Source organism: Nyctereutes procyonoides, unplaced genomic scaffold (genome assembly GCF_905146905.1).
Source record: "Nyctereutes procyonoides isolate TBG_1078 unplaced genomic scaffold, NYPRO_anot_genome, whole genome shotgun sequence".
Lineage (NCBI taxonomy): Eukaryota > Metazoa > Chordata > Mammalia > Carnivora > Canidae > Nyctereutes > Nyctereutes procyonoides.
The window spans coordinates 58412174-58425051 of NW_026575146.1; the positions used below are offsets into that span (position 1 = coordinate 58412174).

At 37.2% G+C, this 12878-nt stretch overlaps 1 protein-coding gene across 6 annotated transcripts in view; it reads right to left on the reverse strand.

Moving 5' to 3' along the window:
• The window catches only part of RFX3 (regulatory factor X3), a 288427-nt gene that overhangs the window by 168874 nt on the left and 106675 nt on the right, over positions 1–12878 (reverse strand). The window lies entirely within an intron of this gene.

The window sequence follows — 12878 nt, forward strand, 5'->3', positions numbered from 1 at the left end:
TATGAGAAAGAGGCTTCCTGTGCCAAGGCCTCATGACGTAAGAGGGTCTCACTCCCATCCCTGCTGGAGACTGGCTCAAAAACTCATGACCATAATTAGGTCTCTCATCTGACAAGTTTTTCCCAGGTGCCATGCAATATGCTAAGGGCTTGAAATACATACCATTTAATCCTTGGAAGACTCTCACTAATGGCAGCATTCTTATTTCCACTTAACAAATGAGGAAACTGAAGCACAAATAGATCACCTAACTTGCAGAAAGCCACATAGCCCGTAAGGGGAGGAGTCTAAATTCAAACCCAGGTTTCTCTAACTCCAAAGCCAAGATATCACTTAGCACTATCACAATGATAGGGCTTCAAAATGAAAGGCTACAGACTGTAGGTCTGAAGAGCAAAGTCTCTGGTATTCTCAATCCATTGTATTCAATCTACACCCTCCTATAACAATGGAGAGGCATCTCTTCTCTCTCAAGGTCAAAATTAGGAAGTGTTCTCTCTTTCTGCTGAGGCCAAACAGAGCCTAACTTGTAAGTATTTTTCCAGAGGCATTTTAACTGATTAATTCTGAAGACCCAACTTAACAGCAGATCAATTAGAATGTTAAAGCATGTTTGAGGAGTAGAACCCTCCTGCCAAATGCTGCTCAACAGATCATTTAAACCCACTGACGCATTCAGAGAGTTCTGGTAGCTTTCCAACATTTCAGTAAAGCAAGAATCATCACTGAAGGTAGTGCCTTAGCAGGCTTCACTTGTAGGTTTTGTTTTAGACACAACATAAGGTTTGTGTGTACATGTGAGGTGTTCCTATTCAGCCAGCAGTGGTTTCTGTGCTTTGTTTATGTTTGGGAGTAATTTGGTTAGTTCAGTTCTTTCACAGCCCCCTTTCAAGTGATATTTGTTTATCAACCACAAATGCAGTCACATTAATCCATTTTGATAAGCTAAATAAACCCCTGCAGTTGGTCCATGATGCAGCCCATATGTAAATGAGTTGTATATTCTTGCAGGAGAGACATGCACAATTTCAGTCTAGTCATCCTTGCCTAATGTGGCTGTCAGGTGTGTCAAGAGCAACAGATGCTTGTTTGACAAAGGACCTTTTTATTCTGGCTAATTAAGCAGTTGGACACACCCGCCTGTTAACGGTTCTGCTTTGTACAGCCAACTCTGGCTGAATCATGCGAATCTACAGCTAAATAGGCCACATTTTGAAAGAAGGCTAATTAACCCCTAGGAGAAGGAAAAGAATATTGCAAAAACCCAGCTGCTGAAGGCATCAAGATTAGCATTTCTTCAACCTGATGGGCAAAACCTAGGCAAAGCAAATGTGTTTGGAACAAACATGCGTTATTGCAAGTTTCAAGGCATTCAGATGTTCTTTATGGAACTTCCTGAAGATTATTTAATGCACTCAAATTCACAGTTGGATTCCTTTTATCACACATAATGTACACGCCAAATTAAATGGTTTAATAGTGTGACCAAATCAATTACTTTTCAAACAGAACTATCTAACTGGGATAGCTTAAAAATAAGTGGTATCCATCTAATTTTTATTGGGGTTCTCCAGCCTGGAATAATTTGCTCTCTAAAAAAGCAAAGTCCGCAAAGTTTGGCTCCTCTATGCTGACTCTATTGTTTTTGTTTTGTTTTTTTACTCTGAGGAATGTAACAGGTTCTAAATCAGTAGAGAATATAAAGACTTGTAATTTAATTTTCAAGTGCAACAGAGAATTTCCTTCCTTCTTTCTTAGTATAGAAAAACAAAAGATGTTACTTCCAATTCCTACTTGAACCAAATTTAGCAAAGTTAGTATGATAGTCACTTAATGGTATAACTAAGTCACCTCACATCTAAAACATGACATTCAAATATAAATTATTTACTTAGAAACCTGGTTCAAGATAAGAGTATAGGAATGCTATTTAGAGAAAAAAAATTGTCAGAATTTGAATTACTATTTTTAAAATACAGAAGTTTAACATCTGTGTACTTTTATACGGAAAAATCCCAAATCATAACTGATGCTTTGTGGCATAAAATTTCTACTAAGTGTTAGAAAATAAATGTTATTATACATAATGCCCAGAGCAATTAAAATTTCTATTAAAATTAGAAAACTAAAACAAGCTGTGTTTTTTGGGGGGAGCAAATTGCCATTATATATTTTCCTGAACATAAAATGAGTAGGAAATATGCACATTTTTGGACTATTCTGGAATAGATGTTGAAAAATATTAGAACAATTTCAATTCATAAAAAAAAAAACTAAGGATATCAAGAAACTTTCACAGAAGACAATATAACGTAAAACAAGCCATACTAGAAAGTTTATATATAGAGGTAAATAATCATGTGATAAATTTAATGCTTTGAAACTTTGACAAAAACATATTGATGAACTGAGTACAAACGTAAAACACTATGACTTGTCTTTTCTCCCACTTCACCTTGTACAAATGAAAGAAACTAGTTAAGCTACAGACTATAGTCAGCCTTTTTTTTTTTAAATACACTTCTGAAAGTTTATTCATTATACAACACAGGGCTTCAGGAAATCAATAAAGCAAGTAACTGAAGGGATGTAAAAAGAAATTTCCTAATTTTCTGTATTATAAAAGCTCTGCCTATTTATTTAGGTTTAATGTTGTAAACCTCATGACTGTGTACAATTAATCTTTTGTACTAAATTGATCTGTAGACAATGATGGAATGATAATAGTGTAGACTGTTAGGCAGTCATCTTCCCGTGATAACTGATGACAGTGATTAATGTTGGTGATGATTAATCAGCACACTGGTAACATATACAGGTTGCCTGGGTAACTTTTTTCACTTTTCAAACAAAGGTTTTTGCTTAACTAATTCTTCCCTTGGCTCAGAGTATGAAAAACTGTTTCCTTGGAGAAGAAAATTCAAATTAAATTACTTTAACAGCTTTTATCTTGAAGGATCAATTACTTAAAAAAATAAATAAAACCATCTACTACCATATTAGAAAAGCCAAACTACTGAAATAACATAAGAACTATTTTATTATTTGTTATTTGTTTCTAGTTATCAAGAAGAGCTGTCATCAGGCCCAAAGGTCATTTTGGGGAAAAGAGAACCAAGTTTACTGCTGGTTGTTCAGCATTTTCTCCTACTCACGTTCATGAGTAGGCAAGTCAGGTCTTAGCTACCTGACACATGCTAAAAAATGGTGGTGCTCAGATACCAGATGAAAAAAAAGGAAAAGGAAACCAAAGAAACAAAAACATCTAAGTGTCCTACACTCTCTCCTACTGGAGAGAGAGTCTGAGAGCACAATGATGTGATATACAGAAAAATTCTCATCAAAATGTATGAGACAAAGCTATAAAGGTCTCTCCCTACTAGTCCATCCAATCCTGAGAGTGACCAGAACCTACTGGATGGAGCATTTAATGATATTAACACTCAGCAATGAAAGATGATGAGCAACGAGCCCTTGATTATGAATCTATCATCTTCATTATTAGGGACATTAATAAGAGTAGCTACCTCTGCTGAGCACTTACTATGTGATAGATGCTTTGCACACATTTAACCTTAATTTCACTCATCAAGTAGACATTCCCATTTTATAGCAGAGGAAAGTAACGTTCAGAAATTAATTTGCCCAGGGTCACAGAGCTATTAAGAGATGAAGTCAGGATTCAAGTCCAGGTCTGTGTGACTCCAATAACGGCAAGCTGTCATTGGACCCTAGGTGACTACAGGGATAGCAGCCGCATTGAAGCTATTTTAGCAAAATCAACTTTAAAAGAGATAAAGTAGTCTATGAGGACTTTGGGCACTGAGAAAGAATTCTAAATTTGAAGAGATACAAATATGACATAAATTGCAAAAATGTACTATACCTGGTATGTAATCAATATAATTCTATGAAGCCATCAAACCTATAACTTTTATTATACAAAAATGCATACCATGGATTAAAAGAGACCTACACTAACCCCGTAGTCACATAATATTTTATAGATGAAAGAAGTTATAAAATGCAGACTCATTTGCATTCAAGAACGTGTCATAGAAAGCAAACAAGGGAGCAATTAAATGAATGTGTATGTATATATAACATTATATATAAACACAAGAAAACTTACTCAAGTATGGTATATAAAAGCCAATAATAAGCAACCAAAATATCCATCACTGGGGAACTTTTTTAAAAAAATATTTAATTTATTTATTCATAAGAGACACAGAGAGAGGCAGAGACACAGGCAGAGAGAAGCAGGCTCTACATAGGGAGCCCCATGTGGGACCGATACCGGGAGAACAGGATCACGCCCTGGGCCAAAGTGGCACCAAACCGTTGAGCCACCCAGGCTGCCCCACTGGGGAACTTATAAATTGTTCTATTCTGTATCCCTCTAGTGGAATACTGTACAGATCTATAAAAGCCAACACAGAAAGATAATCATAATAATGTACGTAGAGAAGGCAGGTTGCCAAATAATATGCAGCCCACAATACAATCTTCTTCACGGATACATAAACGCATGCTTTGGAAAAATGCTTTAAGAGACAGAATAACGTCAGTGGAACTTCTAACTCTTGAAATATGGGCTTTCCCAAACCAATGACCATAAACTTTGAGTGGTCTCAAGCTAACCTTGGATTTGCTGGTCAAAAGCAACACAGGCTCCAGACACCCGTTTAGCCTGAAGCCATTCCCAAAAGGTCAGTCTTAGATTCTGTAACCTAAAACAGACCTTACAAGCTCAAAGACAGCTACAAAGGTAGATTTTGATCTGTTAAGTGGCAGGGCAAGAGCTTGGTCTCCCTTCCCACTAAATTGGCTCAAATCTCCAAAGCAGCTCTAAAAAACAACTTCTTGAGTACTTCTCTTGGAAGAGCCTACTCAAAAAATGTATCTGGAGATTTTATCTACAGACTCATTCATTGCTAACTCCATGACATTTGTCATTTTCTGCTCAAAAAAGGAAATCTAGCAACGCACACTCCCGGATGTCAACGTCAAATATGATCCCTTCCTTATGAGACCTACTGTCCAATCCAGAATCCAGAAGTAACTTTTAATCCTGCTCCCTTGCATACAAACTGAGATGAACAATGGTGCTTCTTCTAAAGATCTCCCAGTTGCAAAGAGGATACAAGTGGGGAATCCAGATGTTTAGTCCCACCAAACAAAAAAATATTCCCTTTTGGAACTAGCCTTCATGTCATCTGTACCTTCTTCCTCCATACCCTAAACTTTACACACATGAGTGTTCTCCTTCTTTCCCTACATTCACTGGTGTAGATTCATCCACATGTATAAAAGTACCCCTCCTACCTTATGTTATTTTTTAATAGATTTTATTTATTTATTCATGAGAGACAGAGAGAGAGAGAGGCAGAGACACAGACAGAGAAAGAAGCAGGCTTCCTGCAGGGAGCCTGATATGGGACTCGATCCCAAGACCTTGGGATCATGACCTGAACCAAAGGCAGACACCCAACCACACTGAGCCATCAGATGCTCCAATACAAGACTAATAAACAAGAAAAGCCTTGCCACCAGGGTCCCAATGGTCTCACTTTAGAGGATATGAGAACAGAGAAGGTAAAGATTAGTCTAAAAAGCAGTAGTATTTAAAGAGCCATTAAAGAAAACAAGCAGGTAGTGTCACCCCGAAACAGGAGGATTACCTTTAGATTTTACAGGGGTGAAGGCAAGAAAAGGAATACTTAATTTTCTTCACAACAGAGAAGGCTCCAGTGACAACTTTCTTCTTGGATTTTCTTGCCTACACAAGAAATTTTTCTATTTTTTTTCCTCTCATTTTCTTTTTATAAAAGTGGAGAATAGAGCCTTTTGCAGTTTCTAACTATCCTAATGACAGGCTCAGAAAGATCAACACATCTAAAAGGGGAAAATAATACTGTGTAATAACACTGCTAATAATGGCAATAAAATACCCCACTCTAAATGTACAATATCTTAAAGAACTGAACTTTCATTACTGCCATTTTTTGGCAAATGTGAACGGGTGTGGGTGGACTTGGAAAAAATCTATATATTCACACACATAAATTCTGGAAACACTGTAAAACATGCTATTAATCAAATGAAATTTTTACATCGATTTTCATTATAAGATGCATGTATATATACATGGAATAAAGGCTTGGATCAAGAATGAAACATATAACATGGAGACTCCAGTCAACTCTGTACACTGAAAAACAGAAAATTTATTTCTAAATATCAGTAATATTTGAAATAAGTCAAGTACACTGAAATAGAGATAATGTCCCTTTGGAGCTCATTTTATGGGAATTGGTGATGCACCCCAAAATGGCTCTCCTTCCAACTCAGTCTAAAGCAGTTTCTTGGCTCCCAAAACAAGTTTCTTCTATAGTGGGCTATTATCTTAGGCTACCTCATAAATGTATGGTTAATACCCCTAACTGGAGCTATTAATATGCTTAAAATCAACTGTAAGTTCTTTACGTTTAAAAGAATTGTCATTATGTAGTATTTTATGTAAGCATGGAATTTCACATAACGAGTTCCTTTCCATCCTCCCTCCTTGTCTTGCACTTGGATGGTCTTCCCACAGGTCTAAAAAAAGGTAAGGGAACTCTTTCCTGTCTGAAAATACACTAATTGTGATGGACCAATTCCAACCATTTTCTTCATCACCATGTGTTTCCCTTCATCTTCCAAACCTAACTAGCCCAATGATGCTGCTTCCTCATCTCTCTCTAAAATCTATTCAGAGATCAGCTCTCCAGAGTTCAGGCCACTCCTGGCAATAGGTCCCCAGGGCGCTCAAGATAAACTGCCAACCCCCCACAGGGCTTCTAAGGCTTGTTAGCACAGAGCTCTTGCCTGCCATTTTCCCAAGATGTGCAATCCACGCATGTGGAACCACTCACAGTGCCCCACACCTAGGGCTTGTGAACAAGGAACTCCCTCTGAAGCAGTGGTTCCTCCCCACCTTCTCTCATCTTCCCTTCATCTTTGGGATCCCAGGACAAATTCCACATCCCACAGACAGTCTTCCAAACCACCACCACTCTGCTCCCTTCTTCTTAGCAAGTCTGGGGCTGGCGTCCTTCTGGGTGCTCCTATAGCACCTTATTTTCACTCAGGGCATTGCAAGTATCATATTGTAGGATAACTGTCTCCCCAGCCAGATTATGATAAACACGATGGGCACATACACTCTGCCTCTTTTTCACCTAATAGGCAACAGTGCCTAACACAGAGATCTTCAATTTGTTGAATGAACAGAAGAATAAGAAAGGGAATTTGTCTGGGGTGTCTGGGTGGCTCGGTGGGTAAGTGTCCCCAACTCTTGGTTTTAGCTCAGGTCATGATCTCAGGGTTGTGAGACTGAGCCCCACACCCGGCTCCCTCTCTTCTTCTGTCCCTTCTCCCCTGCTCTTTCTCTCTCTCTCTCAAAATTAAATAAATAAACAGATAATTGTAAAAGTGTGGGGGATGTGCTTAAGACCCTGATGACACATTACTATTAAGAGTATATAGTATCAGAATCATTTCATATTTCAAATTCTGTATAAACACAATTTTCTATTAGAACCATTTCCAATCAAGTTATTCATTAAGAACGTTTTCTCTTAATGTTCCAGTGTGACTTTGCTTTCAATTTTCATTACAGCAGGATTTTGCAACAACTCCCATATTCCAAGATTTGTAAGCCTCAACAGATTTTGTATAATTTCTTAAAAAATGAAACAAGGATTAAATAAACTCAAATGAGCAAATTAAGTCTTCAGCTATTGCTCTGAACCTCCTGACACATCATTTACTTTGTTTTAATAAGTACACCTGATTCACTACATTGTGGATTCAGATCCAATGCTCTCATCATGTCATCTTAGAAAAGGTGGCCTGGTATGCTTCCTTTGTTTTTATGAGACAGAAGCACTCAGAGATCTTTAATTTTCATAGCTGAAATGCTAAGAATAAGTAATTAGTCTAATAGTAATTGTTCTAACTTCATCATTAATTAACCACTCGAAATTTATTTGAGCTTGGCAACATTCAACTGACATTCTTCTATGGTCTCTTAACAATCATTGAAACTTTTCACAGAAAAAAAAAAGGTATTTCAAGCAGCCTTTAGCTACAAAGTAGCGAACACATTTATGTAAAGATTCTGCATGCATTACTTCATCTGTCCAGAAATCCTATGAGGTAGGTACTACTATCATCTCGTTTTTATTGATGAGAAAACTTAGGCTCAAAGCTTAAATAACTCTAAGCCCCAAGGTGACACCATTACCAATGGGCAGAGTGAGGGCGTGAAGATATTATACCATCTATTAGGCTCCAGAAGCAAAAATTCAGATTTTTTTCTTTCCTTGTTTTAATCCAGCCATATGCTGTAATAGGCTTATAATGCGACAATTTAAAGGTTTTACAGACGAGCGATTATGCCATCCTGTCTAAGGTAGCAGTCTTGACTACATTTTAAAACTTCTACGTTATAAGGAACTGGACATGATGCAAATTTTCAACCCGGTTACAGATTTTCCATGTTATGTTCAGCTGTAAAATCATCTTAATTCCATTTCCAGCAATAGAGAGTACCTAACAACATGGCTGTCTCTTCTATTCTGTCCATCACAGCGAAGACTAATAAAAATGCTGAATCATATAAGGTTCTAGACAACCTCTACCGAGGTATCAATATACATGGGCTTTTTGGAATTTAAATTATGGGTTAGAAAGTGTTATAAAAAAAAAAGTGCATCTTTTCTTTCTAAAATCTTGGGAGTTGAGCTGTCTGGTGCCCATCATCAACTCCACTTCCAAAGGAACAGGAATGACTGACTGGATGCAGCTTCTCAGATGCCAAAAGAAAAGGACAATCTTAACTGGTTAATTCAACAAAAAATTGATTTTGGTGAAACCAAGGGGTCTTTGGCACAGGTACCAGGAGCTGTTGCTCCCTGACTTTTATATCTAGTCACAAACTGCCTTCAGTAAAGCCAGGAAAATAATGTAACTCTCCTACCTCATGGCATTGCACTGCAATTTGGGACAGTAACTGGGAAGCAGACAGAACTTTAAAGATTACTGACCAAAAGGCAGTGCTCAGGGAAACTATGCACCAAAGCAACACCCTAGAACAGGCCTCTGGTAGAACGATCATGTCTATCTATCCCCTGCTTGAGAACACGACCACCTTGACATAGGCCAAATGATTTGATCCATTCGTTGCTTCAAACATTCACATGGGACACATTTTGCTACAGTGATCAGAAGGGCAGAGCAAAGTAAAAATTTCCCAATTTCCACACAGACCTTTTAATTCTACTTCTTCAAAATCTTGGATGTCTATATTGCGGCAGCCATGTGAAACACACACATAGGTAATTAGTGTCAAAAGCTAGGTGGCATACATAGTAGGTACGTCACACCCAATGGAAATACACACAGAGGCAGACCACCTTCCAAATGGTTCCAACTTTGGCTATAGGATGTGGCTGAGAGAAAATATTCAAGACAGTAGAATTCTTTCATTATAGCTTCACTGTCCTCTAACCTTGGCAGAGACAGTGATGGTAGTATGATAACACTGGGTCTATTTTTGCCAAAAATCAACTTGCTAGGAATTGTTTCACCAAATGATCGACTTGGGAAATTGGCCAACTCACTCAAAACTTGTATCTTTTGGGGCACCTGGGTGGCTCCTTGGTTGAGCCTTTGGCTCAGGTTATGATCCTGGGGTCCTGAGATCGAGTCCTACATTGGGCTTCCCTCCTGGAGCCTGCTTCTCCCTCTGCCTATATCTCTGCCTCTCTCTGTGTCTCTCATGAATAAATAAATAAAATCTAAAAAAAAAAAAAATAAAAACAAGTTTTAAAAAAAATCTTAAAAAAAAACTTGTATCTTTTAACTATTTATGCTGTTGACATAATCTGTAGTTTTAAAGGGCCTTTCGAAGACTTCTTTGATGTTCATATTGATGAAGCCAAGGTCTCAATTTGTCTGAAATTTTGCTCCAAGCTAGTGCTACAGCCTACCTAAAACTTATTCTGGAATTTTACTATTTTCTAGTCCAGTAACTTTTGAGAATAATTTATTTTAAATCAAAGGGCTGTGCACGCCTTGAATGCCATGGAGTTTACAAATGATAATAGGGAAGGTTTATTTTTACAACACATTTTTCATACATTAAATGCATTCTGTACTCCTCTCAATTCACAAATTTGCTAACCAGTGTAACTAGATAAATATGTTGCTTCCGTTTTAAGCAACTGAAAGGCATTCGGTATATGAAATATCAATGATAAATTTGGCACGCAGCTGAATTGGACTGATAAATATTCCTGTTGCCAAGTGTCTGCAGTGAAATTGCTATAGAAAAATTAAAACCAAATTAAAACTAATTAATGCTTCCCACCAAAAATTTCAAAAGCTTTTGCAACTATTCTATGCAGTGTGATTTGTGATAAACTTTACATATAGTTAACACAAACATATTTTGGGCAGTGGATAATTTGGAAAATTGGTTTTTAGGCAAACTGATAAATTAGAGTTTTGGTAAATACAACAAAACTGCCATTCAGTTTATGCTGTAGCAAACTGCCTTTAGGAGAATTATGCATTCAGTAAATTGATCATTCAGTACATTAGGGGGGTGGGGGGAGGTAAGGTGTGACAGGTTTTCAGATAATTGGCCTCCCCTCCCAGTCTCACAGCACTTTAAACTTAATATCCAGAGAGCATCTAGTTCAAGGCCCCCATTTCAACAGGAAACCTGAAACCAACAAACCAAATGGATTTGTTAGTATCAGAGCTGGCATTAGAACTCAGAACTCCCGATTCCCAGTCAAGAGCTCTTTCTAACAGAGTATGGTTTATAAGAGAAGAAAAAAGGAAGGCACTCAAAAAGAAGTAGCAAGGCCTGCCAGAACCTCAAAGTGCTTATTATACAATGAGAGAAATGCTCATAACAGGGAGAATGAAATCCTAGAATAAGAGGGTCTCTTAGACGTTTCCAAGTTTCTTTCTCACATAAATGAATAAGGCACTGTTTTTGGGTGTTTAACAAGATTTCTAGTAAGTCAAACTTTGTATGTTGTGTATGGAGACATCAACTAAAATGGTTCACCGGATTTTATAATCTGTAGAAATTCTGGATCATGTTGTAATATTGTTTTGTTGAGGTTTTTTGTTTTTTTTTGTTTTTTTTCTCAGCTACATGGAGCATTTTGGTGACAGAGGTTCAGTATTTTATTATTATATAGAGTGTCTCAGTGTTTCAGGCTCACAGTTTTATTATTACATCATCTCTGTATATAGCGTATAATACACAAACTCACTGTGTTTACACTGAAATAAACCAAAAAGACTAATTTCTAGTTTGCCAAGAAGAAGGGGTAAAAGGAAAATTCACCACTGCAGTAATTGCCACTAAAATAAACAGGGAACAAATTCTGAATTTTCACTTGCAGCAAATAAGTGTAATTTTGGGGTGTGAGACAGAAACCTTTTAAATGTAATGGTTTGTGTAACAGCTTTTATAAGGTGCACTTTTCACTGTCAAACAGCATAAAATGCTCATGAGGGTAATCAGTTTTAGATGGCAGGTTTACAAGCTTTCTACAACTTGTACTATTTATCCATGTTAAAATGTTTTGCAATTACCTCTTTCTGTATTACATTCACACTTTCTTTTAAAAAGATTTTAAAACTGTTTTGTACGAATGTAACTCCCGAAACCAACCATATTGCTTGACTTCTTTACTCATCTGGTGCACACTGTTGATTTTTATTAACTCACAAGTTGTCCTCAGCTCATTTACATAGAAGTAGTATCCCTGTAATATTGAAGGATATTAAAGCAAGGTAGAAGCAAATAAACTCCCAATATAATCTATTCAAAAATTGTATCTTCTCTGTAACCTTTCCTATGAAGGTAACAGAAATGATTTTCTTGTTGTACCAAAATAGGAAGCTAACATTTACATATTATATTCAAAACCATATACAAATATGAGCTGATTACTTCTCAAGGTTCCATGGAGTCATTTTTCACACAAACCAGATTTACAAGGATGGTGTTTTCTTAATGTGACTGAAAGGTTATTTACATATGAGAACTCTGTTCCTTTTCCTTACAGGACTCCTTACTCAATATGGAAGGATATATTCTTTTCAACTAAGACAACAGGAGAATTTTCTTAAATATAGGCTAATACATCATTCTTCCCTAGCCTTTTTCCCTCTCTCTCCATCCCTTTCTCTCGGTCTTCTCTCCCTGGCTTCTTGCCTCTTTCTCACCTTGTGCCACCTTCCTAAAAGTTAAAGACCTAAGGAGATGCAGTTAAATTATAGCCACACGACAGCCCCTCCAAACTGCTCTCAGCCTATAAGCCGAGTCAGCAATGTAGTTTAATTGTACCAATCTTTTTTTTTTTAGATGATTTTTGTGCATCTAAACAACTAATTTTGACATTAACCACAGGCTTGACCTTGGCTACAGCATTTCATTACAGACACCAAAGATGAACAACTCTACTATCTCCAATACTTATAGGTAAGCCCTTTGGCTGAAGTATTTGGTGTATCGAAATAAAGCATATTGTGAAATCAGATCACCAGTGCTGAATAATCCTGGCTTGTACCTCCCAACTAAGTAGAAGACCACTAAAGGTAATCACTAGTCATTTTATATTACTTTGCTTTGTGTGGCTATGTTCAGAGCAATTTAGACTCAGAAACTCTCTAAGATTGGCCATGTCCTTCAAGGTAACAACCTTGAGTCACTGATTGGGCCATGACCTATCTGTTTGAATCTCCATAAAGAGGCACTTACCATCCCATTTCACCAGGGACACTATGAATTACAGAATCTTGCT